This window comes from Zosterops lateralis (genome assembly GCF_965231275.1).
Source record: "Zosterops lateralis genome assembly, chromosome: 5".
Classification (NCBI taxonomy): Eukaryota; Metazoa; Chordata; class Aves; order Passeriformes; family Zosteropidae; genus Zosterops; species Zosterops lateralis.
In genome coordinates this window covers 31491332-31509228 of record NC_139766.1, presented here as the reverse complement: position 1 = coordinate 31509228, position 17897 = coordinate 31491332, and positions in this window count along the sequence as shown.

The window sequence follows — 17897 nt, the reverse complement described above, 5'->3', positions numbered from 1 at the left end:
GGAACATGCTTCTCCCTTAAAGGCTCACATTCCTTTGCCTACATATTGTCATTATTGTAATTCAGCTGATATATTGCTACTGACACTGTTGTCATGGTTACCTTAATATTTTTTTTTTATGCCAAATCAAATATTAACAAAGATAATTCCTTTAATTTGTTGTACCAAGGAAAAAAAAAAGAGGATATATATTATTAAAGTGGGGGTTTTTTAGACACTGAAAATAGAGAAGCAGCTAATTAAGTTTGCATAGTAATTTACATACCAATTCTTAGCAATTGATTAATGGGAGTAATTCATTCAAGACGTTCTCAATGACCAGACTCCAAAACTCGCCTGCAATTAAACAGTGTCAGCACTGAATGTTCCACATCCACTCCTTTTACTGTTTCTCTATTAAAATACACACAATTTTACTTTTCCTGCCCTGTTTTGACAAAAGCTACAAAGCTCTTCATTTCCGAGAATAATTTACAAACTGCTTTATTGTGTGAGCTCTCTATTAGCTGGAAAAAAATACCATGTATCCAGCTATTATCTATTTATATGGAGAAAGGGCTCCAGGACATGTTGAATAGAGACCTTTGTGGCCAGAAAAATGTAAGGATAAATTCTTTGGTATTAATGTTTTTCATCATGAAAATTGAGCCCTCATGGAAATACTTTGAATTTGAGATTTCACCCCCTCTTATGATGGAAGTTTCATACTTGAAATAGTTATGATTTATTTTTTTTTTGGACAAAACCTGAGAATATCTGCAGTAATTTTTGCTAAGCAGAAAATGATACGCAAGAGGCATAAAGTTAGAAACAAATATGTTCTCAGATTCCTTTTAGAGTTTTTTACAGAAACCTGTTCTAAAATTAAATATTTTAAACTTGCATTCAATGTTTTTTTCCCTGACTTACCTTTCTGTCTTATATGCAACCACTAAGCCACTGAAGAGTTGGCTTCAACATCAACTATCACATCTCCAGGTGACTTTTTTTTTTTCTTTTGTTTAAATTACAGGTGAAAAAGAGGTGTATTTAATGATTCCATTCATTCTCGAATGTCTTCCACCATTTTACAGGGAAAACACCATTGGAGCACATATTTAGAAATGTTCCTATTGTTCATTGAGAACCTACAAAACTGGTAATTAGATGAAGGCTAACATCTTCAACCTTGTATTTGCAAATTTTATCCTAATTAAGGGTAAGGTAGTTTCTACTGCCCCTGTCACTTGAGATGTTGCAGTGCTTGAAGAACAGGAGTATGAACTTATGTACATTCTAATATTAACGTAAAGACCAGAAAACCTTATTCTGCTTCTGTACTGGAGAAAACAATTAGTAGTAAATATTTGCTTAATGATGCTATATTTTTTAAAGTAATCTTTATTAAGTTTTTTTTCAAGCTCAAGATTACTTCAGAGACAAGCCAAGCAATTCATTGTGTGGTAGGTGTTTTGATGTAGCCTCTTACCTATCAGAGTAAATAAAGAACTTACAGACATCCTTGAGGACATAGATAATCAGACTGCAAAGGCTGATTGAATCTGCAGGACTTATTTGTGAGAGGTCCCATAAAGCACAGTGTTTTTCTCCTGTCAGTGTGTAAGTACAGAAATACTTCTAGAAAGGGAATGCGGGGTTTTTTTACATGAACAATTACAGGACCTTTTACAATGTGCCAAAAATAAGGTAAGAATTCATTGATTTTTAAATACTTAGCTGCAATATTGCTTTGTGTAATTTGATTTGGTATTTGTTTCTATAAGTAACTGCTTAACACTTTGCTGGTTAAAGCATTTACAGAAATTACAGAAGGATGGCTTTACTTTCGTTGTATAGAAGCTGGTGCTAAATTGGATAGATAAGCTTTAGACAGGAAATTTTACCAATTGTGAATATCCTATTTTTTTCCTTAAATATGGTCATATCTTCCACATAAATGATAGAAATTTAGGATTTTTTCCTCCTTCTATGCAAAACAAAATCAGAGCTATCTTTTCCTTGAAGACACTGAGAAAAAGTGTCAGATTCTGAATATTGTCAGTTATGTTGCCCCTACAGTCACACCTTCAGGGACAGGATTGATACAATGCTCAGTGAAGCACAGATTCACAGAGACATTTTTCAAAATATGTAATGACTTTTAAGGGATATTCACGTTGTCTCAAATCAACACCTGAAGTTATGTGTGGTATCATTGCTCAGATGCAGCATTTCATTTCAGTTACGGGGAGGCGTTTTCTTTATGTGCATTTTCCTGTGTGTAGGTATAACAGGAATATAACTCTGAATGTTTCATTCATTTTGAAAAGAAATAGGAAAAAGGACTTTCAGAATGCATTAGGGGTTTTTTTTCTTTTTCTTTCTGCTAGTAACCTTACTGATCATGTCTAATAGCAATTCTGATATTCAACTTTCATTTCCTCTGTGTATCACTTTTTTCATTAAGCATAAGATGGCCATCCTGGAAAGATATAACCAGCCTCAGGCAAAACTTTCATGTTGCTATTTTGACACAGAGGTCTTAGCTATTTGAAGAACATGATGTGTTCAAAAGTTGAACTTGGTCATTTTCTCAACAGTATATTTTTAGTCAGTGGGCAAACCAATGATGTATTTAGTCTTTTTTTCAACCTTCAAATACTAGCCAGAGGGTGACCTTAGGCAGGTACATGTGTTAAGAGCCTGAGTGCCATTTTAGATGTTGTAAGCTTTTTTTATATCATACATCCTAAATCTACATCTATCAGCTTGTGAGTAATTTGTCATAATAACTGCAAAAACTGTGGAGTCAGTACTTCGCTCTGTGTTCAGAGGTGCAGCTTTGATCTCAAAGCAATCCACCCATCACTGCATGCCTGACTAGCTCAGTTGTACAGGGATGTTGTTGTTTATGTATGAAAACTGTGCTGACAGCTAGAGAAGACATTCATTAGAGACAGTTACATTGTTTTGTGAAGTCATGTATGTTTTCATTTAGGTTTGTTTCATTTAGTCAGAAAATGACAGTGGAACTGCATTAGTTCAAAATTCCATGTGATCAGCCATATCTATACTATATACATACACATATGTATGGATATATTTACTGAATATGGATAGATAGATGCTGATGTATTGAAAACTACATTAAAATATAATCTCTTTCACAATATAATCTATAAGAAACTATATTGATCAACCATAAATCTTTCTTCCAACCATTTTTTTTTGCATAGGCGTGTGTAGGCATGTTGGAAAACATTTTGTTATTCTTGTGTTCCTGATTGTATCCTAATCATATTGTGCCACTACAAGATTATCACTGACATCTTAAAAATATATACTTGTGACAATAAAATAATTGTAGCCTCTGCTCATTTCTCTGCAAACTTTCTTTTCTTTCAAAGACAAGTTGTAAACCAGCGGGTTGGATATGAAAAGTTCTCCTCAATGAGACTCACTTCCAGTAATGGTGCTGCAGAGTTGTCTTAATTTAACCACATTTTAAAACACACTGAAGTTTACATGAAGTTCCTTTGTTTGTCCAGACCTTGATTGATATAAATAGTTAGTCTGTACCTGAGTTTCTGCAGCCAGCCCTTGACAGCTGACTTGGGGACAATCTGGAAAATTGAATTATTGTCTTTTACAGAGTGAGCAGTAAGGTTTCTTGATAAATTTATAATCAATCAAGCCAATTGCCATTCAAAAAATATTGTGTTGCTTTTCACTTAAAAAGTTTTGCCTGCATCTGAGACCAAGGGAGGGCAGTGGTTCTTTTAAGCTGAAGACAAATTTTTGTTTCAAATATTTTGAAATTTTCTTTGCAAACATTCCACATTATTTTTTATTTGTTGTTGTGACAACAGTGAAAATATATGTACTTTGCACTTTAACTGCTTATACAGTCTTTTAGTTCAGAATGGTCATTAATATACTAATATATATGTTTGGGTTTTTTTAATATATATTTCTTCAGCAAGTATATTTTCAGGAGAAAGTACTAAATCCTATTATCCTATATTGTATTATTTAGAGAAAAAAAAGTTCAAATTAGGCTTTTTTGGAACAGTTTGTTTTCATACAATAAGTTGCAATATGATGTGGGGAAGTATTTTCCATTAATACACATAAGAGGAAACCAAAATAGTCCTTGATCACAAAAATTAATAGGATACAGGATTTTTTCCATGGCAAAAATAAAATGGTGCAAAAAGAGAATCTTGAATTTTCTTCTTCTTTGACTTTATAGATCTGCTCAGAATTATAAACACTAACTTACTAACTTACTACTTACTATTCACTAACTTGAATATTTATTCTATATATTACAATTTTCCTTTCCTTTTTTTTGGAAGGCATAGTTGCCTTTTTTTGGAAGGCAAGTTTTTTTCCCAGGCATACTGTTCATTCTCTGAAGAGAGTGAATAGTAATTTTTTCATGTAGGACACTTCTAGAAGCTGAGAAGAAGGAATATATTAAAAAGAAGGTAAGTGTTGAAGATTAAGGAAGTAAAGGACAGGAAAACTGTTTTCTTCATCTGAAAAATGTTGAATGCCATGTCTCCATGAACACTATTTTTTCATTTTGCATGGAATGATTCCAAGTTTGGACTTCAGGAGTTCAAAGTAGGACAAAAAACTGCACAGACTTCATAGATCTGGTCTTTTGTCAGATAGTGCCCTAATGAAAAAGCAGATACATTGTGACTGAGGGCAGTAAAAAGGACAAAACCCCTATATAAATATAGCTTGGAATACTTGAAAATCTGTTATTTTGCAGTAATTTGAAGCCCAGGAGTCGGCATTTCCCCTGATGGTAGGCTGTTCAGATTTGAGAAACTGATAAAGAGTAATTTATTGAGTAATTAAGTTGCTCTTTCTGCTCCAGTCCAAACACTGAAACTATAAATCCCAAATTATGGACTTTATTCAGCTTTCATCCCACAAAGCAGCTCTTTGGACAGACTCCACTGTTTTTCTGTTAGGTCCCTGCTCAGGGTCTTTGCTTAACAAGATCTGTGTAATACTTAGATATAATGATTTTTTTTTTCCTGTGGTCTTGATTCAGGCAAATATTCAAATGGAATAGATTAAAAAAAATTTGGATAACTTTACAAGACGTAATCTTAAAGGTTTTTACTTGTAGGCTTGTGAGACTGATAAGTTAAAGGGTTTATTTTAGTCAAGTATTGGTTTGTTTTCTTTGCTCATATCTGGGAGGATAATGGGCCTGACAGCAGCACTCACTCAAAGCTGTTGATCTGAAGGTCACAGAATTTCTTTGGAATCCTAATTCTCCATCCATTATGCATTAGCATTAATGTAAGGTGATATAGTCCAAAGTATCAAAAGAATTGCCTCATGCCTTCACTTCTCTATATGTATTCATGAGAAAAGAAAGGGCAAAGGAATTAATATTTCTAAAACACAGATGCAACAAAAAAGAGGTACTATTCTTTAAAGCTTCATTCATACTTGACTAAAACTATTGATATACCTACTAAGTATAGTCTATGTTCTCCCATTTCACCAGCATTTTCCCTGTATGTAAATGTACCTCAAACATCTTTGCTACAAAAATTTGTAGTTAAACTTTTTGAGTTTACCCATGTCAAGATATTACTTTCCCAAACACCAGACCTAATAATAAAAAGATCTGTGACACTGTTCTACAAGCTGAAACTGAAAAATGGGATAAATTTACTTTTAGATAATTTTTTCTGCATGTGTTGAAAAACATAAATAAGACAAAATAGTGATTTAAACAAATGTACAGGAGCTTCTGTTAAAGGCATGTAATTGTTTGCTTTAGTTATGAAATGTGTAGTAAGGAATGTGTATATCAATACCATAAATAAAATTTTTATGACATTTCCTCCCTTCCCACTTTTGATAATTAGGAATATAGTGGGAATATCAACTGAAAAAAAAAATTAAGTGTTCTAATGGGAAAATTCTGCAACTTGAGTATGTCTGTCAATAAAGTCATTAAAGTTATTAAAAATTAGTAATTATTAACATGTTTTAAATCAACATTTAGCTGTGAATAAATTAAGAAATCAGTTATCAGGAGATAGTGCTAAATCGAGATTACCTTAAATAATTTAAAGTCATTAAGTAGAAAAAGACACTGATGAGTATCTCCAAGGAAGACATCATTAGCAGGTGATAATTAGTGTGTCTATGGAAATGAAGGCTGACATTTCCCACCTACATTATGTGAGTAAAAGAAGCTTTGCCTGTAGCTACAGTTGTCCTGTTCTCAGGAAGGAGAATCTCTGAGCAGGCTGCCCACCTCTGATCTTTCAGCTGTTCATTTCCTTGGTGTTTAAAAGGTGTAGAGATACTGTGCAATTAACATGCCGCCAACTTACAGAAATAGTGTTTCTGTATAAGTAATGTCTGATATTAATTTGGTAGATTTCCAGTGCTGTTGAAGTTCAGATATGCTTGCATTTTAACAGAATCACAGAATCATCTAGATTGGAAAAGACCATTGAGATCATCGAGTCCAACCTATGACCTAACACCTCCTTGACAATGATGATGTTATGAGCAATAGAGATAAACTAGTTATTATTCAAAATGCAAACTTTATAAACTGAATGTACATGTATCAGTGTAGAAAGAGTGATAAAAAGCCTTTGTGAAAATAGGAGTGACTCTACCTTTTGTAGTGTTTGACTTTTGGTTAATGAAAATGAGGGGTAAAGGGAAAAAAAATTATAAATTCAGCAGGATCTGAGATTTGTATTTCCTTATACCTGGATTGTAAATTATTTTTTTGCTGGTCAGAGGTGACCAAGGACTGAAATTTAAAACAAAACTAATTTAATCCAAGATGCATCAGATTTGGGGTAGCTTATTTTGGAGACATTTTAAGTCTATAAATGAGAAGTTAGTTCCCAACGTGAGTAATGCCTAAAGGCCAAATTTCTAGAGATATTTCAATAGTTACTCAAAATGCTTGGATTTACTTTGTAAACAAGAGTATAAAGACTTCTAGTTTAAGTGGTCACACAAGACATTATGTGAACATTTCTGGGACTCTGGATTCTGACAGTTGAAAATCCAGACACAAATCTTCTGATTGCAGTTGATGATTTCCATAAAATTAAGTAATTTCAGAAAAAAATAGGCCACTGCCTATCTTTATGTTTATAGTAAAATTGAAAATTTGACTATGTTTATACTTAGGAAATTTTAGGAGCTTCTAATATGTTGGTGTTTTAATGTGCTTGGGAGGAAAAAAATTCTAGAGAGGAATATAATTTTGACTATCCAAATCTTTGGAGCTGCATATCAGTAAAAATGTTTGCTTACCCACAAATATGCCCATGAAATATGAGGTTTTGCTTCAGCAAGGAGTCTTGAACAACGCACATAAAAACCTGAAGTGCTTAGGCACGGATGTAGAGATGCATCAAGACAGAAGCACTGTGTCTCCAGGGCACAAGGGGAAATACGCATGTTCTAGTTACATCTGTGCCAAAGATCCAGCATCTGCCCCCATATGACAGCAATACCTTTGAAATAACTTTGAGCCGTCCTCACACATTAAATAGTCATTAGATGAAGTTCTTAAAAAACTGTGAGATGGAATACAGTAATAACCAGTGTCAGATTTTCATTTCTTCTTTTATGTTTCTAGGGCTTAATTTAATTTTTAGCTATGAGCAACTTGAAGATTATCCCATAATTGCCCAACATCAGTTGAGTAGCTCTGTGTAGTCTTTTAAAGCAGCTGGGCTTCTAAAAGGTTTGATGCTGCTTTTGACTTATGTATTTGCCAGCATGAAACCATCCAATGGACTTAATTTTTCCCTGTTCATTTTCATAAAATTACACGAATTAAAATAATGTTAAAGTGAAAGAAGAAACAGGGAAAGATTTTTAGGCATTTTTTCACAAATGTACTTGCATAGAATCTTTACTGGGAATGACAAAAATTAACAATATTCAGGTTCTCACATGTTGCTTGCATAACAGTCACACACACTTCTGAGGAGAGCCCTCAGCTACTAAATGCTATGTGTCTTCCTTCAGTGGTCTGGTGTGCCAAAGAGGCTGTGTCAAGAGACTGTCTGGATTTCTGAGGCTGTATGCTCTCCTCAAGGAGAAAGATGGAGGAAGACAGACCACTATGCCAACAGGGAGGACTGCTGATCAGCTGGAGAGGAGCAGGTGCAGCAGGCAGTGATCATGTTCAGTAGATCTGCCCTGTCACTGAAGCTCCATACTAGGATAATAGCCCAAGCTTCAAATAGGTAACTGTTTTCAGATCAGCATGGGTTTGCATATCTAAGGCAAATGATATTAAAGCAGAAGAGTTAAAACGTAAATTGTTCTTACAATTTTTGATGATGATGAGCATAATTATTTTTAAAATCTGCATAATTTCTCCAGTCCTCATTTAATGAAAAATAAAATAATTGCAAAATGATTGCACTGCTGTAAGCAATTCAAAATCTGATTTTGGCAGTAGAATTACTGTTTTTTTTCTCTGTCATTGTAATTTGGCTTTAAATTACATTTTATTTGCTATTATTTTAGGTTAAAATTTTTAATTTCTATTTCAATTTTTTTAGTTTGAATAATAAAATTAAGTTATTGCTTGCTCCTTCTATAACAAAATATATGTGATTTCTTTTAATATTTTTTTAATAATAAAAGCTCTAGCATCCAGACTGTGCCTCTGTGGGTAGTCTAGTGGATAGCCCAAAATCAAATTCTTTCAATAAATGTTCTGATGACTTGTGGAGCATAACGCAAGCTTGCAACTAAACCATGATGTACAAATGCCACACCTGAGTTGGGACAATCCCTGATATCAAAACAGGTTGGGGGCATGAAGTGATCTGGAGGAGGCCTGAGGAGAAGGACTTGGGGGTATTGGGGATGAGAGGCTGGAGCTGACCCAGCACTCAGAGCCCAGAGAGCCAATTGAATCCTGGGCTGCATCCAAAGCAGTGTGACCAGCAGGGCAAGGCAGGGGATCCTGCTGCTCTGCTCTGCTCTGCTCTGCTCTGCTCTGCTCTGCTCTGCTCTGCTCTGGTAAGACCCCACCTGGAATGCTGCCATCCAGCCTTGGGGTCCCCAACATAAAAAGAACATAAACCTGTTGAAGCAATTCTAGAGGAGGGCTGCCAAGTTGATTAGAGATGGAGCACCTCTCTGAAGGAAAGGCTGAGAGAATTGGATTATTAAGCCTGAAGAAAAGAAAGCATTGAGGCGACCTAATGGTAAACTTCAGGTATAGGAAGGGAGCCCACAAGAAGGACAGCGACTATTTATGAAGTCATGTCTGTATATTTATGGCTTCAGACTGAAAAAGAGTAGGTTTAGATTAGATATCAGAAAGAAATTGTTTATTTTGAAGGTGGTGAGGCACTAGAACAGGTTGCCCAGAGAAGCTGTGGATGCCCTATTCTGAAATGCATTCAAGATCAGCTTGGATGGGGCTCTGAGCCCTCTGATGAGACTTCCAGGGTGAAAGAAAAGAATTGCTTTTCTTTTCTAGTAACTGTAAGGCTTTCTATGAGGGAGGGTCTTAGGTCCCTTGCTGGCCATTCTTGGAGCAGTCTGAATGGTCTGACCTACCTGGCTGTTAGACCCAAGATTTTTCTAACATATTTCATTAGGAGATTTGTTTTGTTTCCTATCTCATATCTACCTGTCTGTCAACCTATATCTCTATATCTTTATGCTTTTACAGTATTTTCATCTTGGTTGTATTTTAGGCCATGCTTTCTTGGGCTACCTACACTATGAAGAAACATATTTATTGAAAAGTAACTTAACAATTCGTTACTTGGACTTAATATTTATATTTATTTATTATTTATGTTTTTATTTTTTAAATTTTTATTTATTTTAATTTTTTCTTTTAATTTTTTAAAATTTTTTTTTCAATAAAGACTTGTGTCTCAAGAAAATTTCTTATTGAGCATGTTCATATTGTAGTGTAAATATACCATGATCCCTGACAGTAAAACATTACTTGTTAGAATTTAATTTCAAGTGTTTCAAAGAATTTAATTTCAAGTGTAAATCCAAGGAAACAGAACATGTTTATGTCAAATGTATAGCACGGTGTATTGACATTCACTAACATTTAATCTCTAAAAATTTGTTACAGTCATACTGTAATAATTAGTGAGAAAGTGGGGCCTTTAGAGGGACCAAAATGAGCCATCATGGCTAAATAGAAAGTACAGGATTACAGAGTTAAAGAATTAGAAGAACCCCTCAAAAAGCTAAATTTAAGTCCAAATGAAAAAAAGAGAAAATATCAGGACAGATTAAATGCAAATACATAAAGCATGACAGAAAGAGTTTGAAGAGTCACTTAGGAAAAGCATAAAAAACTTGTAATAAATCCCTTTTACAGATTCAGCAGAGCATGGTGCTTTCAAGAAGGCCTTTAGGGACCAAAGAAAAAGTTCAGAGAAGATAAGGCTATAACAATGATATAACATAATTTTTTCCATCCCTCTGTGAAGGATGTTGAGTTTGCTGGAGCTCCTCCCCATGGGTGGAAGCCCCTCACACTTAGAGCACAGGTAGGACAAACAAGAACAGAGCAAATGGGTCAGTGGAATAGGAATAAACTAGCAAGCTGAGCTGGTGCCCAGTAAAGAATTCTACACGATATCAAAGATCGAGCAATCAGACCACTCATTTTGCTATGCAAACACTTAATTGTTCTTTGGTATCAAAAGCTTGAAATGAGGCTGAAATGTGATACCAATTTTTAAGCAGGATTCCAGACATCTGGAGAAACATGAAAAAATCTGGGGAAGTTCTGACTAATAAAATAACAGGCAAAAGTCATTGCAGATATGACCCTAAAAATGAACAGAAATATATGCTCAAAGGACAAACATGCTATTCTCATGACTTGGAAAAAGCAGTCATGCAATTTCTAAATTCAAAATAATGTACTAGATGTACTTTTAAGACTTTCTCTCCTAATGAAGGAATTTTTACGTCTTGGAGCTCGTTTCAACTATTTCTGCAGTGGTTGCACTACAATTGTTAAAATAAAACCATCTTTTCTTTCCTTTGTGAGTTCCTTGGCTTCTGTTTTCATGGGATTATGCAGCATATTTGTGGCTCACCACAAGGTTTTCTTTAAAGTAGCCTGAGGTGTCTATTGTTCTAAGAATAGGTATAGTGGTACTTTAAGGTTCCTTGACTTTATGACATCTGACAGGATGGCTTATCTAGTAGCTGTAGTAGGTGAGGATAGCCAAAGCCTATTCCATCTTTCACAGGTTTCCACCAAAGATGATCTTGGAATTTCTGCTAAAGGAGTGGTGAAAAAGATAAGAAAAACTCTCCATATAATTAAGAAGGAAATTAAAGAGGAGCTAACACAGTTACTTTGATTTATTTCTTAGCCTGGCCTTTGGCTAGGGTTAATAATTTATATTTCTCCAAAATATGGAAACCTTAGATAGAAAATATACCTTGTACTAAATATAAAACTGAAATAAATGATATTTGTGTCCCTGAAAACTCTCCAGTAAATGTATGGTAGAGTTTAATCAAGCATCCCAGCTTGGGTTAATGTAGATATTTGGGTGACTGTTAGGTAACCTCAACTTAAAATTAAAGCTCAGTGTAACTTTATACTTCATAATAACTCAAAATGAACGCTTCCCATCTCTCAAATGTTTTGATATATCATTTAGTAGTAACTAATTTTCCATCTAAAATGAGAGCCAAACTCAGCATCTTGCTATATAGAACAACTAAAAGGAGTAATTCACCTCTAAAATTATAGGCTGAAATCTAAACTTCACAGGGACCGAATATTTAGATTGCTTATCTAAGACACAGTATTGTAATATATTCTCTTCCAATATCATGAGATATTTTTAGGGTTTTTCCTACAAAAAGCACTCCTGAATTTAGATTTGCAAATTTTTTGTTTGCTTTTTGATCTGCTTCTGTGGGTAAAATTCATGCAATTTAGATATCTCCATAGTTGACTATATGAGACTTTGAAAAAATAAAGCACCTACTCGTCTACTTAGAATTGTGCCTGCACTGAAATCTGAAGTTAATTTTCTCTCAATTCTATTTCTGACTGAAACAATTCCTAAAAACTAGATTCAAAGGAGATTTTGGAAAAAGAAGAAAGCCAACAAAACATTCCAATGAAGTGTGATGGGGAACTGAGGGAAAAATCCAGCACCTAATGTGGACTAGAATAAGTATGCACTAGATGTGCACTAGAATAATGAGTACAATGAGTTTTTGAAGTGTCTAAAGATAGTTGCTTTCTACTCTCAAAACACCAAATGTTTAACTAATTCCATGTTGCAAATCTTTCTATGTGTTGCTATACATTTGAGATTAAATCAGCTTTCCCAAGAAGTACACTCAAAAAATGGCAACAAGGAATACTTATAGTTTTACAATTGGGAATTTATAGCCATTTCAAAAATAAAATTTTAGTCTATTAAGGGTTTATTTTGTTTCCATCTACTGTTAACTGTCTAATAAAATACAAGGAACCTCATTCTGCTTCCTCCTGGTAGACATGAATGGATTGGAGTGGACAATTAATCAGAATACAAACATTAGAAATCTGTAATGAAGGGAACATGTTGCTTTTGTTAAATCACATCTATGACTGCAGAAAAATATTCTAGTTTTCAGGGATAATAATTTTCTTATATAATTTACGAAAAGAGGTGGTGGCAAGATATACAGACTGTAGCCCTGGTTTCATGCCTGAGGTGTTTTGGTTTTCTGAAATTCTTTTCCTAGGGAATTTTCTGTAAACAGGAGAAGTGTTTTTGTAACTGTATCTATGTTATTCATTCTTTTTCCTAGGAGAGACTTCTTCTTGATGTCCCTCTGGTCTGACCAATGTGATTGAAGAAGTTTGCCTTTGTTTCACCAATCAAATTGGTCTGTGTAAAATAGTATAAAAGGGAGACACATCCCAAAAACAAAGGAGTCATTTTCAGCCTTCTGAAGTTTGGAGTCTGTATCGTTGTTGTGTAAAACAGCATCATATGGGCTGTGCAAAACACCATGAGGTGTCAGAGGAGACAATGCTGCGTGGCTAACTGGAGACTGTCTTGAGTTGCTGAAGAACTTTCTCAGTCAGAAATCGAGCCAAACCAAACTTTGCATTTCTTCAACATACTCTGCACATCTTATTATTGAAGTTGACACTTCAGTCTGCTTCACATAATGTGAAAAGATCATGCAGTCCAGCAGACACCTGGAATTGCAGTCAGAAAAGTAGTCAAAATGTCCTTGAATATGTTAACCTGAATTGAAATTATTCCCAACAATTTGATACAAGTCCCACTGAATACACCAGAAGGCACCATTTCAGCCAGTCCTGATACAATAAGTCCCTGTAATGTTGTCTGCCTGTAAAGGCAATGTGAAAAACCTAGGTATTTACAAAACATTTATAAAATCTTCAGTTCTCTATTCATGCTAAAGTTTTTAAAAAATATTAATTTTCCATGAAACCATACACAATAACAAATTCAATTATATTTAGATATCTACCTAGATTCTTGCCTTTGGAGTTTTCATTCAAATATGAACATTTGCCTACAGAGTCAATTAATTCCATTAAATCTTATGTGGTAAATGTAATGAGAAATCAAGGAAGACGAGCACAGAATCAGCATTATGTTCATAGCTCTTCAGCACATATTAAAATTCCTGTCATATGGGTGAGGCTGTTTCAGATCAGTCTTTTCTCAAAGTTTGCTCACATTCTTCACATTAATTTTAGTAAGGTAGCTGGCTGATAAAATTAGAGGCCAGCAAATTTTACTGGTGTGAGGGAGAGAAGGAAGCAACAGCATTTTGCAGAGGCACATGAAGAGTCAGGAAAGCCTGAAAGCAGTAAAAAGAGCAAATGGAATGGGAGAAGGAAAGGAGAATTGTCTAGACAGGGCCAAGGCAGAATAGGAAAGCCTATTTGACAGAGAAAACTTTGGTCAGAGAAAACAGAGTTACATAGGAATATGCTTATTTTTATGGAACAGGGAAAGGTGATTGGGAAATATTGACTTAGATGCCCTATGCATATCCCTTGGCTGGTCAGAGATTTAGAAGGTCTCTGAAAAGTTAGTTTGCTTCTGATTAAAATTTGAACAATCAGTTCAAGAATCCGTGGAGAGACTGAACCCTGAATTTCATGTTGAAATTGTCAAAAAACTGTACAGTGCAGAGTGATAGAAATTCCTTCATAGTACTAAGTCTCATACACCTGTATATATTAGCTGTATACAGTAAAGCTTTTTCCATCTCTGTATGTCTGTTTCAAATTGAAAGAGGACCACTTTTCTCTTGAAAACGAAACGTAGGATTAAATATTTTCAAATGAAAAGAAGGAAATAAATTCCTGGAGAGGGTGACTACTTGAGAAAAGACACCAAAAATACTCTATGAATTCAATGTAATGTAATAGTTTAAAATGCTTTTCTTGCAAAACGTGCAATTTTTTTTGGTTAGGAGCAAATATTGCACACTCATTCAGAAAATTTCCTTTCTTTTGACAAGAATATATTCCAAAAAAATTTCTAAACTATTTCAGAATTTTATACCTGAGGCATTAGACCATGTTTTTTAGGAATACTTTATCTTCATTTTTATATAGTTTTGGCCCAAGGGCTTCTTGTTTGATTGTCACTTCAGTAATTTAGTGTCATTTATAGAATTGTGCTACTTAAGCATCACTTAATTGTACTACATTAAGTATAACTTTTCTCCAGGGAAACTGCAATCCTAATCAGGCTTGACAGTTAATTTGGGGACAAAAATCTTTATCTTTTGAAGTTTTTTAAAATTATAAAAAAAAATTCCATCTATAACTTTCATTGGAAACTTAGAAAATCATGTTGGAATCTCGTGGTTAATAGTTAAATTCTACTGTTTAGACTGGAATAAATACTTCTTTTCATTGACTTCCAGCCCAAGAGAATGAAGATATATTGACCTATAATGTTATGCATTCTTTGAAGTATTCAAACTTATTTTCATATAAAAAGCTGCCAAAAACCCAACAGTAGTAGAGTGGAAACTGGTGAAGAATTTAATTCTTACTCACTGATGACCTGGTCATCTCCAAGGGACTGAATCAGGGAAAAAAAATCAGGTCAAGTTTGGTCCTTGCTGTAGGAATGATCAAACGATGGAATGAGACTGGAAACTTCAAGATGGTGCATGAGTTCTGTAGCTGAAGAAATTAAGAGGAGTAAAATATAAGCAAGTACACCAAGACAAAAAATCAAAACAGAACAAATAACCTTAAAACCCTTACAAATCAATTATTTATTTTTAAACTTAAAATGTCATGTTTTTCCTTAGATATTGATTATTTAAGAATTTCAGCATTCTTTAGAAACAGGAAACAAACTCAGTTTCACTCATGATTACAGGGAAATATTTAAGATATGCAATCATAAAGGCCTAAAGATCAGAGGGCAGATCAGCTAATCTATGAAAAAAGCTCTCTTTCCGTATAAACTTTGTTTTATAATCTTAAATTATCTCAATGAAAGCAATATTATGTCAACATAGTATTGAAAGTCAACACCTTTTTTTCAACTCCCACGTCATTTTGGCTTAGGAAACAGGCTGATTAGCATTGAAGATGTGAACTGTGTCGCTTTGGAACTGTGACCGACTGACAAGATTGATGAGCAGGTGGATTTCTGTGGTACCGTCCCCTGCCCAGCTTCCTTTGAAAATGGTTGCAATAAGGGATCTCACTAGAACTGAAAGTGGAAAATTGAAAGTCTCTACTCAGAAAATTTGCAGTAGCACATTATGTCTTCCAAGCCATGACCCAAGTAGATGAATTTGAAAATAAAATGCCCCAAGTTAAGATTGCTCCACTTCCATCATTATACAGATGACCTAATGTCTAAAAGTGGACCTTCCTGAAGGCCAAACTTGGCACACGGAGGCTTTGGCAGGTGCTAGGGGTATAGCTCCTGTTAAATATTGATTGTATCCAGTGTTTATATGGTGAGTGTTGAACATGAAGAAATGCCTCTCACAATTTGTTTTGGAACAACTGAATCCCTGTTGTACAAACTCCAAAAAATAGTTGGTTGAAATAGCTTCCTACAAAGCTCTAAATATATTTTTAATTAAGCCCAGGGCTACTCACTAGAACACTGTGTTTTCTCTTTAAACTTTTTACTCTGCCAGTGCCTTTCTCCAGTGGCCAGTTTACAAACACATTCCTGCAAACTGAAGCCTATATTCAGTGAAAAGACTCTCAAAGTAAAAGTTTTCAAGTGTTAGGAGAGGAAAATGCCTAGAAATGATGGATAAGTAATGAAATTTAAAATTTGATTTTTCTCTCTCTGTCACATATTTGTTTTATTTTAGTAGGTTCAATGCTTTCATTATCTACTGTTTAGACCATGAAATAAAACAAACATTCAGGAGATCACCATAATCTCTTAAGTTAACCATGATCACCTTGATCTTAAGTGAATAGAGCAGTGCCTGAAACTTGGAATAACCCTCTAATTTAGTTACAAAACCTATTCGAGTATTTCTACCTTTGTAGTTGACATATGGTAACAATATGTATCATTCCAGAATTCATGAATTGAATGCATTTCCAAGCGCTCCTGATTTGTTAACAGAAGCCCAGTGATGTCCAGGATATTGAAACCTCCGGAAAGAGATTTCAGCGAAAAAATATGTGTGGAATAGTTGATAATTATCCATGTGACAAGACCAAGGGCTATACGGTTTTTGTAATTACCCAGTTGATTCTTCTTCCCTAATGGTGGAGCTAATTATGGAAAAACATTTGAGAAATCCTGTCATCTGACATTTGTGAATAATTGTAGAAATCTCTGAAATATATGTTTTGAAATGTTAAAGATGACAATGCTGTCATACATCGCTCTTTAATGTCATGCTGCTAATGTATTTGAACAAGTGTCAGGATTCCAAAAGGCATGCAGGCTTTCCATGACCCTTAAGTTCTTACAAAGACTGCTGCTACCTTTTTGCAGATCTGGCTATTTTTAAACAAGTGTTTCTCATTTTACCTTGGGGAATTTATAAGCAGACATCCATTATAGTAAGGATCAAACACCTAAGGCTGTCCTTTACATCTTTTATCAATTTTCTATTCGACCTCAGGAGTTCCTTATGAAGTTCAGCTCATTAAATAAGGAAATCTAAATTACTGAGTCATCCTGGTTTTAGATGAAAAAGATAGCGAAGATAGTCTGACTCTATATGATTTGGAACAGGGTCTCCCACATTACACAATTGAATTTTAACCACTGTGTTTAGAGAGAGGCATTTTTTCCTGTTCAGCTCTTTGTGGAAAGCATAGAGCTCTGAAAATATAGCCAGGTAATTGTCATCACCTGCAGCTAGGGGCACTTGCCTACATTATGAAGTCCAGATCCATCTACTTTTTCTATTTTAGAGAAGCACAATAATCTTGAGCTTTCAACATCACATAAACATTTCTTAGCCTTTGCATATTTTCTTTCTAATCAAAAATTCAGTTTGAGAAGTATTTTATATAGAAAACAGTTTTTATACTGGTCTTTCTGATGGAATAGAAAGGGTTCATAGCAAAACTGCTAAAAAGCATTTATCCTTGTAAATTTTACTTATGCTAGTAAAAGCATAAATCCTTGTTAAAATATTTGCATATCAATACCTCTATTCTGCATTTTAATATCATTTAGTCACTTTATAAATTATCTATTTTAATTTAGTTCTTTAATAATAATTTAAGCTAATTTTCTAGTAATTTTAACATTTTTTATTGGGTAGGCTCTAATTTTGCATCACTCATTGCTGCTTCTTCAAAATGTAAAAAGACCATTACATTTTGCCATTTTCAAGGTCAGTAATTACTCTGTTTGAAAGTAAAGTATGAT